Source organism: Ischnura elegans, chromosome 11, assembly GCF_921293095.1.
Source record: "Ischnura elegans chromosome 11, ioIscEleg1.1, whole genome shotgun sequence".
Taxonomy (NCBI): Eukaryota; Metazoa; Arthropoda; class Insecta; order Odonata; family Coenagrionidae; genus Ischnura; species Ischnura elegans.
Genome location: NC_060256.1, coordinates 21,544,751 through 21,568,806, shown reverse-complemented (window position 1 = coordinate 21,568,806; position 24,056 = coordinate 21,544,751). Strand labels below are relative to the sequence as shown.

The 24,056-nt window shown below is 39.7% G+C and overlaps 1 protein-coding gene across 7 annotated transcripts in view; it reads right to left on the bottom strand.

The window, feature by feature from the left end:
* Positions 1-24,056, bottom strand: part of LOC124168443 (leucine-rich repeat and immunoglobulin-like domain containing-NOGO receptor-interacting protein 4) — a 939,647-nt gene that overhangs the window by 85,377 nt on the left and 830,214 nt on the right. Inside the window, exon 5 of one of the 7 annotated variants that reach the window (XM_046546684.1) lies at positions 16,081-16,138. The exons of the other annotated variants lie outside the window; for them this stretch is intronic. The gene's annotated coding sequence lies outside the window, so the exon portion shown is untranslated. The remainder of the gene's footprint in view (positions 1-16,080; positions 16,139-24,056) is intronic. 7 annotated transcript variants of the gene reach the window in all.

The window sequence follows — 24,056 nt, the reverse complement described above, 5'->3', positions numbered from 1 at the left end:
AATCGAAGTATCGAATCACACATGGAAGCGCACTTAAGATGCTTCGACGTAACCACAACCTGAAATAACATCTGAACTGTTATTTATGAATATTACAATGAATTTTCCACACTCGGTCATCAAAATTGCTTTGCCAGCCCAAACAGGGGCGTAGGCAAGACGATTGCTGGCTGGGGAGGGGAGGGCACGACTCGGGGGGTCAGGGGAGTGGAATTCTCCCCCCTCTAAGCAAAATGTCAACATTTTATCTATAAGAATCACATTTTTTTCCATTTTGGCACTTAAAATTACACAATTTATGGATCTCCGGGAAGCTCTTTTGATTTTAATTAATTTTAATTTATTTCAATTACATAAGTATTAAAAGAAAATAGAGATTGCACTTTTATACAGGTTTATTTAAAGTACCTACGAAACGTTTTAACCGTTAGATCATTATCAAGTACAATACTACTTTGTATTATACTTGTACTTGATTAAGACCTAACGGTTGAAACGCCTCGTACTTTAAATTAACCTGTGGAAAGGTGGCATCTCTATTTTCTTTTAATACTTACAGGATGTCATACCACTACATTTCGCCTACTTCTGTTACTTTTATTTAAATTACCCCCGGAAACAGCACAATGAGGCCTTTACATCGGGAGCTTAAACAATCAACAGCAGACGATAAGGCACACCCATGTCCTGGAAGGAACAACCTATCCAGGCAGGAATCGAACCCGCGATCTTCGATATGGTAGACGTGGACTTACCCCCACCGCCTCCGAGACCGACAATGCCTTAACATAGTGGAGGAGTAAAATAAATTTGTTTTATAGGCCAACATATTTATGCTAAAAATTTTATTAATTTGGGGGGTGCGTGTCCCCTGTGCCCCCATGGCTGCGCCAATACACCTGGCACTTACCTCCATGGGTTTACGGAAGTCGGCACTCGCGTCGCTGACGGCAGAGTGGTCCAAATTTCACGGATATATTAACTTAAAGTTATGCCAGAAATAATTTGAGGGATGAATGTGGAAACCCAACATTAAATTGAATTTTTCATAAAGAGGAGAAAAAAATATTTCTCCCACGCAACCGCCTTGTCCTTAACATGTAGGGGGCGCATTTACGTAGTAGCCAAAGTAGTGATTATAGAGGCTTAAACACCCCCCAGAAATTCTTCCAGCCCTTTTCTTGCCTTAAATCTCTCATTCATTTGGTCTATACAAAAGAGATGATTGAATTATAGGGGGATCGGGTTGGTGTGGTGGCTAGAGTCTTGGCTTCCCACCCGGTGGGCCCGGGTTCAAATCCCGGCAGTGGCAGAGAATTTTCAGAGACTGCCCGATTCCTGCCTGAATGTTGTGTGGAGGACATTTCAAGCGCAACACTCCGCCCGTCGGATGGGACGTTAAGCCGTGGTCCCCTTGTCGCCTTTCAATAAGAGCAGGCTAATGCCGACGCTGGGTTTCTCTCCACCCTTCCTCACCTACCCTTTCCCTCATGGCGCAAATGACCTCAAATGTCGGTCGCCTCCTGAAAATACCACACCAAACCTGGTTGAATTATAATGAACTTACAATTACCCCACTCCAACCTCCGAAATAAATTTCAGGCTATGTGACTGTAGCGTGGTTACGGTGGATGAAATAAAGGTAGTACCCACTCAACACCCCCTAATACTAGTTTCTGCCCGTCCCTATCTATCAGTCGCAGGAGGGCAATCGGAAAGTACTGATGCAGCGCGCAAATCCAATTACGATTCCGAGATGACTGTTCAATGGTGATTAATCTGCTGCCTATCGAGCTCCGCTCCGCTAAAAGGCGATGGGAAGGCGAAAATTTCAAAGCGTTCGTCGCCGCAGACAGAAGCGTCATTGGCGAGCACCACTCATGCAACAAACGGGACCGCCTTCTCCTATTTCCGGAGCGATGAAAACGATTCGTGAAAATGAGACTCGAGCCTGGTTTCGCGAATATCACAATAGAGGACTCGAAATGTGTTGTCGCCACCCGAGAATTTAAATTGGTTCAAAGAAGTAGCCACTCGTGTAGCTGACGGGCAAGGCGATCCGATATAAGACACGGTCTCAGGCGTTATTTCGTGGAATTGCTTCATTATTGAATTAAATAAAATAACTTTGTTTTATTCCACACTTTATTTTAAATAGCACGACCCGGGTTTCAACATCTAGTGTTATCATCAGATGGGTGGCATGCTCTTAAATAGGTAATCGTGGGTGGAAAGGGGGGGGGACCGAAATTCACACAAATATCCAACGATTTGATCGCGGTGTTTTTCTCTTCAATACGAAAATCCTCCAAAATCGTTGGCACATTAATGGCCGATGCATGGTTTCGCTATTTAGTGGGCCCATTCCACTTCTATAGCGGAGAGGTGTTTACCCCGTCCCTTCCCTTCCAAATCCATCCCTATCCCAGAGGCGTCTACGGGCTCCCATCGCGGCGGCGCCTCTTTCCTTGTTCCTTCCCATCCAAAGGCCTCCCCGGGAGCGCGGGCGTATAAGTCTCCGACTTGGTTCCCGGCCCCGGTGTGTTGTATCCTTCAGAGGACCCACCTAGGAGTCCTGATCTCTTCCACAAAATTCTTAACTTTTCAACGACATTCCTCGAGATTTGTAAATACGTACTGCACAGTAACTACAGAGAATTCATGGATCGCTCTCGTCTCATCATCATTATTGAAAACAGTTTGAAATGAGTGAAAATTGGCAAATTAGGTCATATTTCTTCGGGACGGATCGGGACCTCCTCTACGTTGCCTGGTTTCCTTGTCGACGCAGACTCCATCACTTTTGCTCCAAAACGATATCTCGCACATATTATCAATAGGAAAGGATCCGAAAAGTACGAATACACTTCTTGAAGGCAAAGATTTAAACGGATGAAGTGAAGGTTGCGAAAGAGAAATAACTCCACCTTCTCTTCCATGCGAGAATACTAAAATGAACTTAAGTCTTCAATCGGTTAGAAAAGTGGGCGTAGTTCAGAGGCCATGCGATTCGAACGCAGTGTAAGGGAACGGCTTGTGAGCGTGCGAAAAGATTAAGCAGAGATATCCATGTAACGTGAAAATATCACCAACCAATAAAACCATTCAGTAGACAATAGTTACATCTTACGGCGATTTACAAGGACAGCAGATAATGGAAATGATTGTGTGTAGAAGATTCGCAATTTGGGAATCTTTAAGAGCCATTGAACAGCGGCGAGGAGCAAAGATTGGTGACGAACTCATGAAACTCATTTGGCAGTAAAATATTTAAACTTATCAAAAAATAGGGGATCATAACGAGTTAAAACGACAAATAAAATAAAAAAAGAAACCTAAAAACATCAATCGTATATATTTATTCGATAGCTATATATCGTTATTATCATCCTTTTCACTATCGAAAGACATATCGAAGAATGTAATTCGATAAATATGAATATATACTGTGAAAGCCAATGCTGAGTAACTCGCCAGTCGCTGGGCCCACCTGTAAATCTGAATAAAATGTTTGGATTTATCAAAATACCTTTGGGCGGTGGTTATTACTAATTATTACAACCAGGGACGCCGACTAACAAAAAATATTGAAGGGACCCAAACCGGGGATCTTGCCCCGGGAAATTTTATAAGTAGTGAGTTTTTAGTTTTTTAAGCATTTTAGAGGAGTCATATGATCAACATTAGAACCCTGATAACTCCAATCTCGATATCTGGACACTCCGGGGAAAATCGAAAAGCCTGACACATTTTTTCCTCACACCCATAACAAATTTTTGAGGGGGCTCGGGCCTCCTCAGGACCCATGGAGTCGGCGCCACTGATTACAACAAAAAATAACAAAAAAGAAGAACAATTAAAAAGGAATGGTACTTTTTCACATAATCTACTTAAGACGACCGGTTTCGTCGCAGAGGCGATATCTTCAGGTACAGAAATCGTTATTTTTATTGTTTCTTTGTTGTTTATTTGGTTGCTATTACGCGTTGGTAGGGGAGGGTTGTGATGGGGTTGGAGCGTTACTCAACATCAGAGGAATTTCCAAGAGTTTGACAAAAATAGAAATCTAACGAGGATATTTTTTTATGATGTTTCTTGGAGTATAGGTCAATTGAAACCAAGTTATAGCCAACGTTTCGATTTATGTAAAATCATCCTCGGGGCTATGAAAGTGAAAACATAAGCAGTATAAAATACAAAGATGACAACGATATACAATATTTTTACATAAAAATTTTACGATCGCGTTTTTTATACAGTAATATAATTTAAAGTATACACATATATATATATATAAGAAGAACAGAATAGAATATACAAAAAATTTTGACATACCTCTTAACTTAAAAGTTAACCTATACTCCAAGAAACATCATAAAAAGTTATTAAACAAGGTCAAGAATAGAAGAGGAAAAGTAGTGAGGATATTTTTGTCAGCCATTGGAAATTCTCCTGAAGTTGAGTAACGCTCCAACCCCATCACAACCCTCCCCTACCAACGCGTAATAGCAACCAGATAAACAACAAAATAACAATAAAAATTACGATTTCTGTACCTGAAGATGTCGCCTCTGCGACTAAACCGGTCCTCTTAAATAAATTGTGTGAAAAAATACCATACCATTTTATTAATATTTTACAATGGATTTTCACAAAGTTAAGCCTGAAACAACAGAGTTTATCAAAAAAGAAGAAAATTGCACAAATTGACCAGACGTACGATCGAAGTAAATTTCTTTTTTAACCCTTTCGATAATTTTATCGAATCGACCGATATATATCGAGGAATTCAGCAGTTCGCGGATCGTTGGGCTCACCTGTAAATCTGGACTGTTCTTCAAACAAACGGTGCATAGGGATCCACTGAGTGATGGGCGAAAAACCTCGACGGAAGAAGATTAAACCGAGTGTTGGATTATTTGTAACACTGAGCGATAGAAAACGCCGCCAAGAGCACTTCTTTTATTTTATTTAATCTCGCCGAAATGCAGGCGAGGGTTCGTTCCCCAGTAATTAACCCCCGCGGCCGTCAATCAATGTCAGTATTAAATCATGGCATGGAATTGTTTTCAACCCTCTAGCGACCCCTGCAATTTTAATTCATTTACAATTGCCCGAAAACCCCTCCTGCCTTATTCGCTAAGTTTCATCAAATGGAGGTTTTAATCAATAATGCACTCTGGCAGACCACAATGGATAGCTCGGCTCCGCTGAAAAAATAAATTCACAACGAAGCCTCGAAGCCTTAATCCGAATCTCGATTGAATTCATGCATATCTAATTCACATGCATTGTACATGTGAATATGCAATGCAATATAAAAAATACGTTCTTGGATTAATATTTTCACCAGCGTATATTTACTTTATAACAAGGCCATAGGAATCTACCAGGCCAAGCTGAAGAGCGAATTTAGACAGTCCCCACAGTTTTTCCAAGAAAGGTAAACATGAGCAGAAAAACAAATGAATCCGGGAAAATGACCCGAACAATAAGGGAAAATAAGAAAATACAGTTTCCCGTACAACACATTTCTTTGGCCACCATATTCACTGAAAACACGAAAATACCTTTAAAAAATACAGGTACCCACGCATGAATATTATGAAATAACGCATAGTCTAACTTACACAGTTTATTTAACTCCAACTGCTGCTAACAACTTTTAACTAGCTAATTTATCAATAAGTCAACAGTGTCAGTATTTAATTAAAACGTAAAATTGCACCAAACTAGCCAAGATAAGCTCCTCTTTTCATTCATATCACTATTATTTTCCTTTGCTGATATAGAAATAGAGTAATAAATAGATAGCTTTCAAATGCTGAGTACGTGGGGACTAATTCGCGTCCCATGGTAATAGCAAGTATCATTTGGAAGAAGATTCGTTCCCATTGAACAATGTTTCAATGTATTTTATCTATCTACGTAGAGCACACTCTTCATGACTCCAGGGATGCCGACTTACAAAAAATATTAGGGGGCCTGAATCGGGGATCTTGCCCCGGGAAATTTTTTAAGTAGTGAGTTTTAAGTATTTTAAGCATTTTAGAAGAGCCATATGATCAAAATTAGAACCCTGATAACTCGAATCTCGATATCGTGGCACTCCGGGGAAAATCGACAAACCTGACACATTTTTTCCTGGACCCATAACGAATTTTTAAGGGGGCTTGGGCCCCCTCAAGCCCCATGGAGTCGGCACCACTGCATGACTCCTCCAAACATGATGATGTCGCTGGATGAATAGCATTTGTAAAAGTATTTGGAATAAAATCAGCAGTTTATAGAGTTACTATGCAATGCAGGCCACACTTGAGTTAGTTCAATAGTCACGCTACCTGCCCCATATGGAAGAGAAGGAGATAAAAAAAGTGTCCTTTAATTCATCACGTTATTTTTGAACAAACGTTCATACCAATACTTTAAGTATTATCTCAGCTAATATAGGTTTAAATGCTGTGTTAAAAGAGTTAGCAGAGCCATCCCAGAAAACCTCTCTCAAGTTAACAGTAACACCCACACGATTTATTTTATCAATAAATCCTATTCTCTTCCTTCCTCTCCCTCGTTTACTGAACTCTCTACCCTCTAAAACTGTTTTCAACATCCCCTCCCCGCTCCATCTATACCTTCTGTCTCCTCCGTATCAATAAAAAAAGCTGCCTCTCCTCACCCACCATGTCCGGCACTTCGTCGTTCCTCCTCTCCGTCCACTTCACCTTCTCCATGCCAAAATCGCAACGGACTCAAGTTTTTCTAGCCCTCCTTCCTAAGTGTTCATGTTTCAACACAGCAAAGCGTTACACTCCAGATCAGACTGTTCACTAGCCTTGATGTGTGCCCTGAAATTCATCACGTGATTCGTAAACTCACCCTCGTACCGTATAAGAGGTTGACAAATATCCCAAACAGATACAACATATTGAGCGAATTTTACTAAATATGGCAAGATAGGGTGAAACAGAATTTCCGAATACGATATACTAAACGTTTTTCATTTTTCAATATCCAAAATATACGTATTATGTCTTGAATGCACGTGTTTCAAAGTTTCCGCTTCATCAGCAGGTCTAGTCTACTAAAAAGTGAAAGAAATGGGGCGATATACATAGCGAAACGTGGATAGAGAAATAAAAATAGCTCTGTCCCACATACAGCGATAAGTATCGTGTTAGAAAAAAGTTGAAATAGTGTTTCACTTGAAAGAGAAAATACGATATCTGAGATCATCTACCGACATGACTAAAACGCATTTCCCATTCATACCCACTGAACGTATGCATAAACACTCAGTCTACAGGACCTGATGATTAAGCGAAAGCCTTTTAGCACATGTAGCCGAACCTTTAGTAAATTGCGGATAGATCAAAATCAAAAAAAGTATGCTTTATTCCGTAGAGAACATTTGATTTGGTCTAAGTCTTCACTTTATAGAGATACTGGGACATTTTCCTCATTAGTTGCACTAGTATTAGGGAATTCATCACTGATTCCGTAAAATATAGTGTATGAAAGAAATTTCGTCACTGGGGCTCGAACCCTGGGTCCTCCGTGGCGTAAGTATCAGGCGGCGAGATTCAACGAAACCGGCCACGACTTATGTCGATTCTGAGATGAACTTTAATTGCATTTCCTATCAAACCCAAGCAACTTTTCCAGAACAAAATCAAAATGATATTACCTACTTTATTCTATAAAACACATTGGATTTGGCCAAAGTGCTCACTTTCTCCTTGATGTGTATCACCCTGGATGGGTAAATTTAAACAGGTCGAAGGGTAAGGACACACGGAGGGGTTACGAAGCTTGGACATCGGGTCCACTCGCTTCATTTGAAATTAATTGTCCCTTCCTCCTCCAGCCCTGACGCCACCCCTTTCACTGAAACGAGTAATCCAGTAAGCCCACTCAACTGAAAACACCCCCACGCGTCAAAGGGAATTCTCCCGCCCCTGAATTAAGTTGGAACGGGCAATGAGAGGATAACATATTAATAACAAAAAAATTAAAAAAAAAACATTTCATTAAGGCTAAAACGACGACGAGAGAAATTACGGCTTACGAGCTTTTCCGGATCTCCGATAAAAGTTTTATTACTCTTTCCGCAACGACAGGGGCGATCTGAAATTGAAACCCCTTCAAATTACGCCTACATATATACATTCATGCCAATCCGCGTGGAGTTACGGCCGACGGAATGAATATCTAAATTTTGCAGAGGATAAATTCGCCGGTTAAAGCTTTGCTTCCGCCCACCCGAATTCCAATGGGCACAATTAATACGATATCGAGGTGGATTTTAAAAAAATAGAGGAAATACCGTGAATAAAACATCGATTCAACCTTTCCTGAGCAGCTGTGATGGTATTTCGAGGAGGAAATAACCACTGATGCGGAAATGATAGGGTAAGTAGGTATCGATGGATGGAAACAAGATAGGTCTGCACTTAATGAAAACTTGAAATCGAAAGCGTATGATACGGTGAAGATTGTGGCGACTTCCATTCGAGTTGATAAAAAGGAAAAAAAAGTACACTTTCAGACCGAGTAGATATCCGTTTACACGGAAAATTATTTCATAGGATTACATACTTTTTTCACGTCGGGTGCATTAATACTTGGGCATCTATCAGCGATTCTGTAAAATATAATATACTTTTTGAAAGAATTGTCGTCACTGGAAATCGAACTCCTGCTTTCTCGTGGAAAAATTGACAGTCGGCGCATTTCAATGTAACCGGCAGTGGCGACTTCTGGCAATACTAAAAAGCCAAACTTTTACTTTCGTTTTCCCCTCGAACCCGGGAGTTTATGGGGAGTAAAGACTTGCAACTTTTTCTACACTTCCCCTGGGCTTCACCAAAGTGTACTTGGGTAAATTACTTCATCAAATGATTTCCGAACATCACTAAGACGATGTCTTACTGCCAGTGACAATATTACTAAAGAGGACTGCATTATAAATATGAAAGTAACAATTGTAAAGAAATGATATTATATGTGCCATTAAAAATATATTTCATATTCCATCATACAATAAAATCATATTTAAATAATAATAATATATCTTTATTTCCCCATCCATGCACTTAATTTCTTCAATGAATAATGACTTTGGGGTAAAGTCATGGGAGCACCCAGCGAGGGGTAGGGGGGGGGGGGACAGCTGCCCCCCCCCCCCCCCGAGAAGCAAAAGTCACAAAAGTCTTTAATCAAAATTAGTACTGAATTGAAACGAAAGCATTCAACAAATTTTCCTTAAACTCACGAAAATGATATGTATTAGTACGTACATATAAGATATGCAACTAAAGTAAAACTATTTTTCAAGGAAATATTCTCATAAACTCTTGTCGCAACTTGGTTTGCCCCCCCCCCCCCCCAGTTATGATCCTGGGCACGCCCTTGAGTAAAATGAAAGATACCGTTGCCAAAATCTAAAGGTACACACGGATTCGATGTGTAACAGGAGCGCGCGGATAAAATACGCATGCTGTGAGCCAAACACGTCCATCGAGTATCTGCCAACTGGATTCCACGGAATAATCTGGTCGCCACACATCGATGAGTAAAAACATCAATCCATTGTCTGCATAATGCTGATTTCCACGCATTAGGATACGAACAGCAGTGACGGGGACGAGCGGGACGAAATTGGGTCAGAACACAACTTGACGATTCACGATTGACTATTCATGACGTCGCAAATCGATATCGCCGATCCAACATTAACGCCGATTATAATTATTCAAAGCGATAACCAAGAGCTCATTTGCATGGCTAAGTACGGAAGGAGGAGGGGATAATGGCGGGCGAGGAAGGTTACAGAATGGCATCGTCACTGCAGGCACAGCGCGATGGAGGATTGACGTAGGTGCACTGCTTGCGACGGGACAAGAGCGATACCCGGTAATCTGAACAGAAGGTACCACTATCAATAGATATGGGGGGTCCGGACCCTTCAAAATAAAAACAAATATAAAAAAATATTGAAAAATCATGATTTCACAAAATATTTCTTTGAAAAATGAAGTTTTTTCGATTATGAAAAGTTTTAAAATTAGTTTAAAACCCTGTACACAGTACCCTGTTATTCAAAAAATTTTCCCCCTCGCTTTGGAACCTTCCCGTACGAAATTCCTGGCTACCCCACTGGGAGGGGAGGCAGGCCTGGGAGATCATAAAAATGTTCCATAAAAGTACTATAACGAGTAGAACACTTTAATTGCTAATAATAAAAATAACAATGTTAATCAGCCATGCTGGAGAGAAATCAGAACAAAAAAAAACAAAAACTGTTCCAAGACTAAAACAAAAGTACTAAAAGTAACTGGAATCTTTGTTTACATGCACTGATAATGTTATAGTTGAAGGAAATTCATTCCTGAGACGCAAAATTGATGTGTATGCAGAAACTGACGCGGACAATGTGTTGACATTGTAAAATCTAAGTTGTATTTTTACATTCCTTCGGTAGATTTTGTACTCTATTTGGATAAGTTTATCTTTTTACTTTTCATTTTTCGGTGGAATCAAGATATATTTATGTCCACAAATGAAGTTCAATTTGAAATACAATATGATAGTGTCTTTTCGATACAAACTCCATAATTTAATGTATATATGATTATCGACAGTACAATGAACGATTCGCAATGGAAGAAAAAATAATTTTTCAGGTGAAAATTAGTTAAATACGAGCGTGCTGCGCCCGCTCCCAGCGGGCTTCCCCGCTCTTTTCAATGCAGGTCCACAGAGGGATAGGCGCGTTTCTAATTTTAAAATGTAGAAAAAAAGGCAGGGTCTTATGTACAAATTTAATTGGAATGTTCTTGTACAAATTGAGGTCAGAGGGCCTCTTTAAACACAACATTGGAAGTAATTACACTATCCTCTGTTAAACGCTCATGATGACTCATAATTACGTATCAACAGGAGACATGAATGTGAAAGCAGCCGCATTTTGATAAAAGTTATTTATAGAATGCGAGATATTGTTGCAAATGAACAAATGTAACAGTTTGTGCGCCATTAACGTCAGGAATACTTACCGTTTTTTTGTTTTTTTAATTATTTAAAACCAATTTTAGGTAACAATAGCAACATTTAGGAAGTAAGATATGCCGTCGCATGTTCTCTGATAAATTATGCGCATTTTGGTACTTCATTTGTAGAGTTTGGTTGCGTATTAAGTCGAGAAAAAGGTATCTATGCTGTAGAAATAATATAGAAGATTGCTAATGAACGTCGGTAATGCCTTCAGTATCACAGCAAATATATACATGAAGTACTCCGACATTTTAACTCTCAGGTGAGAGCAGTTTGGACGCCTATTCGGAACCTTTCAGATTGCCACGCGCTTCAAATAAGGTCCCGTTATTGCGCGAATGCACCTTTATGGTTCACGCAGACGCAACGATGGCAAACACAAGGCACAGATCACCCACGTACGTATCCCGGCATGATTCACGTTTCACCTACGATCTAATATTGATAACCCCTGAGAGTGACCGCACGAAGCGAATTTCACCTCTCTATGGAGAGCGATTATCGTTTTCCGATGGGGCAATCGTCAAGAGGGACAGAGACAATGCACGCATTTGACTGCGAAAGGAACAAATGAACCCGAAGAACAAACGCGGCGGGATTTCCCCCTGGTGGAGAGGGGACGAATTACTGCTCAATTCATTAAAAGGGGTTTAATGCCGAATTGATTAAGTCTAAACTCCTCGCTTCTGAAAGGGGACTGAAATTAAACTGTTTCCTCAGGATCACTTTGTTCGCAAACACTGGGATATTGGTGCGTGAGTGATTTCCGGCACGGGTCGAACGAATATCATCCCCGTTGCGGCGCGACGGGACCGGATCTGTCCGCAAACAAATGCACTAGAGCTGGTACATCAAAAGATTAACGGATGACGAAACGGATATCGCCGAAATGTTCCATTTAATGACTTTAAGCACACATTGAAGAGAGATTGACACTTTGGGATTTTCCTTTCGAAAAGCATTGAAGTGAAAACGTCACACATCAGTCTTTCGTTACCATTAGAGCAGTCATTTTGATAAAAGATAAAAAAAAAGTAATCAAACAATTAAACATGCTTTGCCCCCTACATCAGGACATTGGCCTCAACTGATAGGAAGAAATATTGAAATACTGCTTACATTTCAATACAATTATGTATTTCTGAAGAATATCGAAATGTTTGCCCAAGTTCATTAGCAAAAGTCAACTCTGAACACTTAATTTTTCCGTAGAGAATCAATAATTGTATTTTCGATAGTTTAAAGCATAATAAATTGGGGAGTTTGCATTAAAATTACACTATCGTACCGTATTTGAAATTGAAATTCATAAATGTGCAAAAGGTAATAATTTGATCACATCGGAAAATTAATAATATAAAGATGAACTTTGACGCTATAAATTACAAGGAAATATTAGGACTGTAAAAATACACTTTATAAAAAGACTCTAGAATGATTAATAAATGAGTAATGTTTAAAAATAATGAAAATTCATAAAAAAAAGTTCGGTAAACGAAAGGAAAAGATAAGTTGAAAAAAGAATCTTCCTCAGTGAGCATTCCTTTCTTCAGGTGAAAATAAGAAAACGCCAAAGTTGCCGTCCACATTTCTTGAATTGGTGACCCCGTTAGAGATTTGGTTCATTTACTGGTTCCGGGAAAAATCTTCCATTGAAGAAAGGAATTGCCTTTAAGAGTGGAAATAGTGACGAATCGCATTACTGAGGGTAATACGAGGAACGGCTGAGGAGAGGTTACGCACTCGAAATGAGCTTGTGACGTCATAAACTTAAGTGTGAAAGGGTTAATGCAGAAGATTTCCCAATGGTAGGACTCGAGAATTAGACAAAAAATGTGACCTTTATCAAAGAAAGGTGGAACAATAATAATTATCTATTACTATGAATTCCCATAAAGTTAAATCGTCAATAATCAATCTATGCATACTCAATGTCAACTTATTTTCAAACTCCAAGGAAACAGTCGACATTAACAAATCACTGGACAGCAAAAAATGGAATTATTTATCTCCTTCCCAAGAAATTGCGCATCTGGCCATCTTGAGGAGGATCTCTAGAATTGAACTCCATTTAAATATTTGAGGAATCGCGCAACTTTAAAATTTTCTTCTCAGTTCCTTTAATTTGGATGAGATTGTGAATAGCTTGGCAGATACATTACTTGGATCTATATCAACAGTTTTAGCACCTCAAAATGAACTATTTTTTCATTCCAATTTTGTGCATTTAAAATAATACATGGGAGTCAGCCATATTTGTAGTGCCCGAACGTGCTTCAACAGCTCCCTTGTGCGATGCATAGCAACCAGCATACCATTGTTTTCAGTTCTCCAACATACTGTCGAGCGAAGCTAACATTTAGGTAATCTCTGAGGGTTACTCGTAAGTGGTTTAGATCCTATATCGATGTGCCCTGATATCTGCGCCTGTACCAAGCCTCTTAAGTCCCGAATTTGGGGATTCTCTTTCACTGGCGTTAAAGGCGATGGAAAGAGCGGATTCCTTAGCACCCTTCCCGGCGTGATTCTCTCCCCTTGCTTGAGGAATTCCGGCCGAGGGTCGTCGTTTACCCCCGTTCGCCTCACCTTGTCTGCTCGCCTTCCAACAGGTGAGGAAAACACGCCTTTGACGCATCGCTCACGTGATTTCAGGAAACTTAAAGCCTTCAACTATTTCGGGCGCGTCTTTAATTAAAAGAGGATGACATGGAATAACTTAAAGCTGAAGAAATGATCTACGAACTATAAGTACAAACACCCGTACCGCCTCCAATAGAACACAGTGATTTAGACACGTTGATGGGACATTTATGGTGACCTGAACTTAATTGGTAACGAAAATCTTTATGGTTTACGGTAACATATCGGTCCGCTTTAACACTGGAGCCGCGGACGGGACTTTTTTGTCCCATCGCCCTTTGCAAATGTTTGTCATTCATGTGCTAGAGGTTTGATCCCTTTGAAATTGACTGACTTCAACTCATTTTTTATGCTATTTCAAATGGTTATATTGATAATATTGTACCATGTTTGGTTCGCGAGAAAAACGACGATTTACCTAGAACCGCGGGATGGGACTTTTTTGTCCCATATGGGGAAAACATACAATTTCAGTTTTTTTTGTACACTTATTTTCTATTTAGCATAATGACAGTTTATTACGGAGGGGATCGATGCACAGATACCGTTATTCTGCCAGTTAGAAGCACAGAAGGGAATAATCTGTGCACTACGCCGGCCGCCTACTCACGCAGCGCCGGCCGCGTCAACTCTACCCGGCGCGTCTGCAGGTCTGAGCTTGCAACCAACACGTCAAAGTAAGTTTACTGTATTCCTAGTTGCACTTAATAAAACGTTTTAAACATTACATAAACACGTGCTTTGTTAACACAAACCACAAAAAACCGTCAATTGTACTTAAACCTGACAGGATCAACGTATTTTGTCAATGGGACAAAAAAGTCCAATGCCGCGGTTTTGGTGGGGTTGGAAAGTTCAGCAATTCCAGTGTTAACAGCATCCAGTTATGCATAATGCTGTACATTTCGACATTACTCTTAAGGTACGGAATTTTATAATGACTGTTTCACGTCACGCCTGAGTCAACGTCACACGTAAACATGCTAGTCCAAAGCATGCTCTGACGATTCGGACATGGGGCATTAAAGCAGACCGGGTGCGTAAAACGTCCACTTTTATAAGATTTTCCTGGATAAAAAACTCGAATTATATGCCGTAATATGCGGTAATTTCTGCATGATGAGAAAGTTGGTGACTTTAATTCCCGAGTTCAACAAAATGATTCCGAGGCAATGACATCAATAAAATAAACAAAGCACAAACAAGCTCAAGTTAGAAATCTATCACTCCTCTTGGCTCGTTCTTTTCCCACGGAAAACTGGTTCCTTTTGCGTATTCCTTATCGGAATTGGAATAACTGGAAACTAGAACAGGAAAAAATGGAGAGCTTTCTAAATATAGACTCACCGATAAATACGGAAAAGAAATTACCTGATTCTTTGATACATTTTATAAGTCTGTGTTCAACCACATTCAAGGAGAACTAATTAATCAAAGAAAGTAGTTCTTTAATGCGAATATGTACAGTTTTTGTAGAATCCCGAAATGAATGAAATAGCAGTTGATTACTCTCAGCTTTCATCACCGGTCGCTAATCCTAAGATTGGTTTAACGCCCAGCTCTCGCTTCACAAGGGTGGTTTCCTATTATTTATTTATTGCCTAAATCGAAATATTATTACTCCTGGAGTACGTATTTCACGCATTTAGACTTTTACATGACGATATCTATTTTTCGCGATTAAATGAAGAGTGAAAATTTTCAAGCGCGCGAAAACGCGACAGGTAAGTATGAATGCTGGGAAAAGCCCGTGTGACGTCATTCTGGTTCAATCTACCACCGTGGGAGGTACCTTTGGGACGAGGATATGTGCGCCGCTGCGATGCAGGCTGCTAGCAGGTAGCAGAGTACCCTGCTAGCAAGTAGCGCTTGGCTTCAATAAGGATCATTAATACCTTATCAAACGAAGGAAAATTTCCGACCATATACAGTTTTAGTAGGTGATTGATTATTAAGAGATCTTTTCCCTGAGCTCTGAGCCTCATACATGCATTGGTAATCTCAGACGACGTATAACTCCTATCTACTCGTATAGAAACTAGGTCCCTGTGACGTCACGTGGAGTGGCATCGCATGGGCGCCAATCTGGCCTTTTTCAAATGAGGTTAAAATTGACCATTAACATTCTTAATTTCAACATATTTAATTACGCATCAGAAAAAAATTCTTAGAGAATAAAATGTGGCCCAAATCAATGAATTTTGAAAGATTAAGCGCTTCTCTATTAGGCGTGACGCAATAGAAAATTTGAGGCACTAAAGTTTTGAAATTGATTTGACCCTGATATTTTCTTTTCCTTTGAAAATGAACAAGACATTGGAAGTAATGTCAAACCCCTTTTCAAATTTCTAGCGCTAGCAATAGAACGTGTCATTAGAGGACACTCACCATTTCAGTTGATAAGATAGCAAAGGCATTCAAAGTCCAGTATATCCGGAGAAATTACCTAAAAAGAAAGAGAAAACGGTTATAATTATTTATTCATTGAATTTTTGCAGTACACAATGAAATGTATATACTTATGATACTTATGGAGGAGTTGCACACATTTATCAAGTGTTATCCGACCATTTTGTGAATGTGTTTGATGAAAGAAGGCACTGGCATGGATTAAACATAGTTCGGATAAAACCTATTTTCTACGGTTAACCTGTAAAATTAACAAATTAGGACATGAAAATGTCGAAACCGGTATAGTTTTTTAAAGAATATTTACTGAGTGGAATTTAAAAAAGTTTATTTTTGAATCTACTGAACTTGGAATAGTTCGCAAACTGTCGATAGACATAACTAACTTAAAACTGTAAAAATTTCAGAGGAATAGGTGATTTTCTCTGCTAATGACAACTCCCGGTATAGTTGCCGCTTCAGTAGTTATGAACCAGGAGACACTATCCAAGATTTAAATTATATTGTTGCTCCAATTTGAGCCAAGTTGAGCTGTTGCAGCGATACTTGAGCATAACGTGAACGTGTTTACTAGCAAGCAACATTTAACAAGGTTTTTGCTTGAATTTGTTTTGTTTTTTCTAAGTATATGCGCGTTTACATAACCACCCTATCCGCCTTGGGTGGAAGGTAGCAAGCGAAGCACGTCATCTTAGTGCTGCTTAGTGCTCAAGTCGCACGCTCTTTATAGAGCTCGCGGAAGTGCTCGATCGTGATCTGAGTGAGCTTTTCCGTTCTCTCTTTATGGAGGTTGACCCGCGACTATTCAAGTTGTACAAGGAAGCTCACTTTATTTAATTAAAGTACAGGTATACCAGTTATATGATGCTTAATTGGAACGTAGTAATACCCAACCTGACAAAATCATAAATATGGCAATGAAAAAAATTTAAGGTTGGAGTTCTATGATTTAATAATAATTTGATTTACCTCAACAATGGAATCACTTCCGTATTTATTTTTCAGAAATATATCCATTTTGTCAGTACAAAGAAAAATTTTTATCACCAGGAAATTATTTACCAACATTATTTTACCACATTTCATAGAAGATTAACTATTTAGTATCTCCGCTTTGATGAGATAATTTTTACGCCTAACAATAAGGCAGAATTGTAGTAAGAGACTTCTTCCGTTGCCATTATTTCGCGTTTACATTCGTTGCTATTGATTGCGTACGGAGACCTGTGTTAACGGAGCCTTAGTATAAAAAATGCAGCAGATAGCTAGTCATTCAAATCAAATACTTACGACGCGCATCGACAAAATTCGCGAATGAAACGTTTATCTCAATCAAGGAGAACGTTTGATCAAGTCTAAAACCGACCGCAGCACCACATAAAGCCAACTAACGAGTTGCGTCTGAGATAAGTTCAGATATTGGTTAATATCTGAAAAAAACGATGGGTTGCGATATATTTTACACAACATATTATGTAAGATGAAATTGATCATCACATATTAATTTTTCTCAATATTAAGATAAAATTTTGTATTTTTACACTGTTTTCCCGTGTTTTGGCAATTCTTGCTATGTATATTCATACGAAATTTATGTTAAAGTGGTGTGGGTTGACATAACTATTTTCTCACCATTAGATGAATGGAATTTTATTCTATAAGCGCTGAAAATATAAGAAAATAACCAGGCTTTCACTCTCCGAGCCTACCTCTTTATGAAAACACCAAACACGCGGCGCAACGAAGGTCCAAGCACATGGAATGCGGGCAGCGACACATTGATGGAGACCACGACGTAATGAGAGGGTTAAAAAGTGAACGGCGACGTCCTCTTCTCCGCCATTTTTGTCTCCGGGCAATGAGATAGTTTTTCAAGATTCTATCAGGAAGGGAGGGGAGAAATGTTGGCCGAGGAACACGCTAGCGAAATGGATGACGACGACCTGAAGATAGGGGATGAGAAAGGAACTCGTGTATCTGCGATGGGAAGTAATAAATCGAGATGAATGAAAGAAGTTACTACTTCGTGATTCTGGGGAAGAGGACGTCGTTGCCAACGGATATACAAATGTGTTTACGCTGAGACCCATTCGCCATTCTCTTGAAACACGATGGGGTCATTTCTGCGATCTTCTCAAGTCCTACTTCTATCTTCCATAGTCCTAGAACTTTCTGCGCATTGTCCATTTATTTCAATTTCGAGGTCAGAGATGAAATGAGAACACAATCACACGGTTCAAGATATCTTATCGCATTTGTCGCGAAGGACGTTCTCCAAATTCATCGATTATCAATACCACCACAGGAAAGGCATAACACTCTTTCATATTTGATTAACATGAACAGGCTGTGTCATGCAATGTGCGTAAGGAGTAATTCGGTACTTATGACTCTAAAGGCCGTTTTACACGGTACACGGAATTGCGCAATCTGACGTACGTGCGAGGGCGCAATCAAAATTGCGATGTGTAAAGCGGTGCATTGCTAGAACACATGCGAGAATGCGTGGATGCGAGACGGCAAAATAGCCCCCGTTTTAATTTCGTTCATGCATTCGCGCAATTCCACGCCATTTTAGAAATTAATGCTCTAACCTGCGCAATTCCGTGCCCCGTGTAAAACGGCCTTAAGAAGGCATAAAATTATTTTATGATCGGTAAACTTGAACAACCTGTATCAAGTAATGTTTTTAAGGAGTAATTTGGGACTCAATCCTGAAAATGCTCGGAAAATTTGAAAGGGATATTTCAGAACGTTAAGATTCTGTAAAATTATGAAGTGGTACCACGAATGCGCCATATTTTTTTTTTAAATCGTTTTCACTGAAGGAGTATGTTGTAAAATGCGACTGTTCCAACTGAACGACATATACCTACCCAGTAAAATAATGTTTCATTTCACAAAATGCAACGATGCAAATCAAAAGAAATTGAATGATTCCAATATTTTGAACTACAGGTGAAGTTGTAACATGTTCATGAAAAAGCTGACGGGAAATTTTCCTAGGCAAAAAGTCGACTCGAGACTATCATGGTTGACATGTTACAAAAGTTGAAAAATGATACCATTGACGCACGGACGACGATCCGAGGATTGAGAACAACAAATGAAGAATTGACTACTTCTGGCTTGAGGATGCTGGCAGGATAGATGGTGAAACTACCACCATCAGGCAAACTGTATTCTTTAAAATGTAACCGTGATGAAGAAAAGCTATCTAGTCGACTTATTTCGATTGTCCCCTCTAAAATATGTATCGCAATCACAGAGCAGAAAAACAGCCCCTCCATCAAAACCGGAGATAATTGAAGGGAAATGACAAGAAATCGCAGCAAGAAAATGGAAACTCCGCCGTCATAGAAGCCCTGCTATCACTTAGCTTCCTACACATTTTTGTTTCCGATTCCACGGAGCGCATCAAATATTTCCAACGATTCCCACAAATTTGGAATATTTTTTTTCCCTGCTCTTGGCAGATACAACTATGTGCACGTCTAAGTCTTTTCCCACGATCTCGGAGGTTTGGCCGGTGTGTAGTACACGCCAAGTTCCGGAAAGAGAGAAAAAAGACAAAAAAAAGGGTCCTTGGCAGTCAAATGCACCCGGGAGAGAGAGAGACGCTCATTTGTTTATTTCCCGTCCTGCCGGCCCATTCGATCTGCGCCGCAGCCTTCATAATTTCGGGTGGTCGCAGCGGCTCCGTTCGGGGCTACTATTAATCGCCACTTGCCCGGCGGAAATTGCCACGACGAGAATTCGTCTCCTCTCTAGGGTACATTTTTTTCGCAGAGGCGAAGCGATGTGTATTCCCGTAAAATCGGAAAACACTCCTGCTGCGGCCACGGGCGGCCTTGGGCACTCGTCCAACTCGTACACGGGCTGGAGGTGCCAACAGGATGAGACAGACGCAAGGTCACCCGAATCTCCCGAACTTGGTGCAATGGACATCGATATATGTGTACACTTAGGCGTGCGCTGCCAACATTGATTTTTGTACGCAAGCACAAAATCCGAATAATCTAAAGCCACAAATTACTGGAAAATTGCTATCAATTCAAATAATTTCTCTCAAAATTTATAACTTACTATACCGCTATAATTTGCAAATGATAGAAAATTACAAACAACGCGGCGGATGCCCGGAAAACATGATAGAACTAACCATTTATCGCGAAAGCCTTCGTAAGAACCTTCTCCTGTTAGTTGTTATCCACCTAGTCCTATCGGCTACCAACTAAACAAACTTCCCGTATAATTCGTACATTAATGTAACCGTTTTAAATTGTGGATGATTGAACATATGTATTATTTTACGTATTCACCCCTCGAAGAGTATGTCAATGTATATGATCAATATTACCACCACTTTGTCTGATAGCAACGTAACTAAAATGTGTTCAAAAGTAAGGGAGCTAAAAAATTAGGAGATACAAATGAATAGAGATGTACTAATATTTTACTATTTCCGATTTCGATAGCGTTTGAAAAATACATAGACACGTATTTTTCCGTTTTCCGATCTATCGTCTACTTCTCGAACTGTTCGATGCGAAAAATCGACGGCCTTAACCCTTTCACAGATAAGTTAATGACGTCACTGACTCTAGTAACAACGCACCTAGGCCAACGCCATTTTTATTTACTTTATTTCACTATATTTAGTTCGTGAATTGAGATTTTGATTGTATTAATTTATATGTTACTGTAAGTTTTGCTAGATTGATGTTTTAGATTGTTTATTGTTTGTTTAAAATAACTTTGCTATGAGTTGTTGATAAAACGAAGGAAATTGTTGGAAAGAAAGTTTAAGACAGAAGACGTGCAATGTCTATGTGAGATTTCAAGGTAGTTCATAATACTTGAGGGAACCCGACGTCACGCACTATAATGACCGAATCTCTCTGTCAAGGATCTCTCAGAAAGAGTAAATGAGCCAAATCGCTAATGACGTCACCAACCCATGAAAATTGGGTGGCAGGTATTCAAGTACATACCAAATAGTTTAAATATCAACAAATCCCTGAGAGTGACACTAAAATTGTCGAAATGTTTGCGAGGAACTAACATAACTCTTACATTGACCAACCTTGAACAACGACATTACGATAAACTTGGTGGCCAAGGAATACATCCATTCGATTATATTACCACTTTTGGAAGCACTTCCGTTGACATAGAAACCAAGAGCACGCACCAAAATGAAATGAAGTTGTATGTGTTAGGGGGACCACCAGCTGAGCTCTTTGAAGAGAATGAATGGTGCTTCGGAGTTAGGTCACCAAATACGGCCATACGAATTCAACACGGACCAAGTTTTCGACGAGATTCTACTCAAAGTTGAGCCAAGAAGTTCCGGACGGAAGTGCTGGCAACGAGGAAGTCTACAACGAGCGGCGGGGCTGATGGCGTAAACAGTGCTGAGTGGTTACAGTTTTCATACGAACTCTTTGCCGACACAAAACCCGCGAAATATGCTACACATAGCATGCGGTTGTAGAGAGAAGAATAAAGAGGCTGCATTGCTGCGACTGAACTAATGGAAATGTTATGTAGTAGGAAGTGGGTCAGGCAGACCATTTCAATTATTCGACTGTGGAGCATACTCTTCATAATAGCCCTCACATTCCAATCATAGGTCTCAATGCTTCTCTTTTTGATATACACGAACTCTTACAGGTTACATCTCTTCTTTTACTTTTAAGTATAACGTATCTAAAGCCTCAATCACACCGATTATTTTTCACGTGCAAGATCAGGGATGGAGGCAATGACAGCTAAAATGATCACAGGCGTGCCCAGGATGAAAACTAGGGGGGGAGGGTGAACAATGGTTGTTAAAGTTGTAGGTAAGATTTAAGCATGGAATAGGCGAATGAAATCAACATTTTAAGGAAGCTGTAACAGCTCTTTATTAGTTTTTAAAATAATTTGCTTCAAAAAATATTATTTTCCCTAAAGACATTTGCGATTTCTGCTTCTAAAGGGGGGGGGGGGGCAGCTGCAGTCATCCTTTAAAAACTTTTCAATTAGCTACCTATCATTTGCAATAAAAAGCGAAGAAAAATGGTTATTTCAATGTTTTTTAAAAGTTGTTTTTTTAATTTTCACCCCCTAAATCTTTTCAACCCCAGTCAAGTTTGTCTCTCTCGTGATCTCGATAGCCTTAAAAACGTCAGTTTTTTCATTAGGAAGCAGATAAAATTAGTAAAAGTCCCTTGAAAAGCGATAAGTTTAGATATGGGGTTGTTTTCCCTAATTTAGGGGTTGCTCGTAAGAATGGAGGGTGATAGAAAAAAACGGAGGTCATTTTCGGATTCAGAAACCCAAAATTAGCAAGAAACACTAAATTGTAGCCGGGCATTTTTTTTTTACCTTTTTTGCAGAACAGTGTAGTTAACGTCACGAACGGTAACACTTGATTCACCAAACTTAACAAATACATGAGACAAAAATATATTTTAGAGTCAGTGTCATAAGAGTACCTATAGTTAACTGATCAAACATTACGCTATAAATATTCTGAAAACATCCACACAAATCCTATCATTTGATTGAATAACCTATGGCTGGAAATCCTCTTCTGAAAACCAAACATGCAGGTAATAAATCAAGCGTGGAGTGGTCGACCCAAAAGCGAGGATGTCTGAATACAAAAGTACTTCATAAGGAATGATAACTGCTACGTTATAACTTAGTCGTCACGCGCAAATCATACTACAATCCCATAGAATGCTCTGACAATAGGGTGGATTCCTATTATTTTTTATTGCCAAAATCGGAAGATTATTACTCCTGGAGTACGCATTTCACGCTATTAGATATTTAAATGACGATATCTATTTTTCGCGATTAAATGAAAAGTGAAAATTTTCAAGCGCGCGAAAACGCGACGGGTAAGTTGGAATGATGGGGAAAAAACCGTGTGACGTATTTCTGGTTCCCGCTGCCGCCCTGTGAGGTGATCTTGAGGCGAGGCTTGAGCGCTGATACGACGCAGGCTGCTAGCAGGTTGATGAGTACCCTGCTAGCAGGTAGTGCTTGGCTTAAATATGGATTATTACTACCCTGCGAATTATCAAGCGAAGGAAACTTTCCGACCTTAGAAAATTTTAATAAGTGATTATTAAGATATGTTTCCCTGAAGTCTGTGCCTCATGCATGCATTGGTAATCTCAGGCGATGTAAAACTCCTATCTACTCGTATAGAAACTAGGTCCCTGTGACGTCACGTGGAGTGGCATCGCATGGGCGCCAATCTGGCCTTTTTCAAATGAGGTTAAAATTGACCCTTGCCATTCGTCTAAACCGGTATTTCTAAAACCAAATAATTTGTATACTATGAGTACACTAATGGTGGGTAACTAATCGCAATCAATGCCTTTCGTTTTCTTTGATGAAGGAAACTACTCTATTACGATGCCGCCACTGCTTTGCTTCAACGCCGGCCGAGCACAAAGTGACCACCGACGAGCGTTGACGGACATTGCGTGTCTTGAGAGGATTTGGTCGCGCCTGAGAGGACCGTTTTCTTTCCTTCCCGTTTGTCGCGGTGAAAAAGCAGCGATACTTATCCGCCTCAATAATACGGCAATGCGGGAAATAACAAAAGAGGAAATAACAAAGAGGAAAATGTTAATTCGGGTATTACAAAATACCCAGACAAGACCCGCCGCAATCAAAATTACCATAATAATTAAGTAATTTCAAGAAAACCATGCAAGAAAATAATTGGCCGTGCAGAGATCAAATCAAGAAAATAATAACACGTGAAATAGCAGGGAGAAAATCAGACTTCGTTGCAAGAGAAGATTCAAGATATTGCATTATGTGATACTCGTTTGGTCTTTGCCCTTCATTGTTCCGTTCCTCTGAAAGGGAGACCTAAGAAGGGTATCTGGGTCTATTAGTGAAATTAGCTCCCTCTGTGCACCAAAGAAAACTGTAATTTAATATTC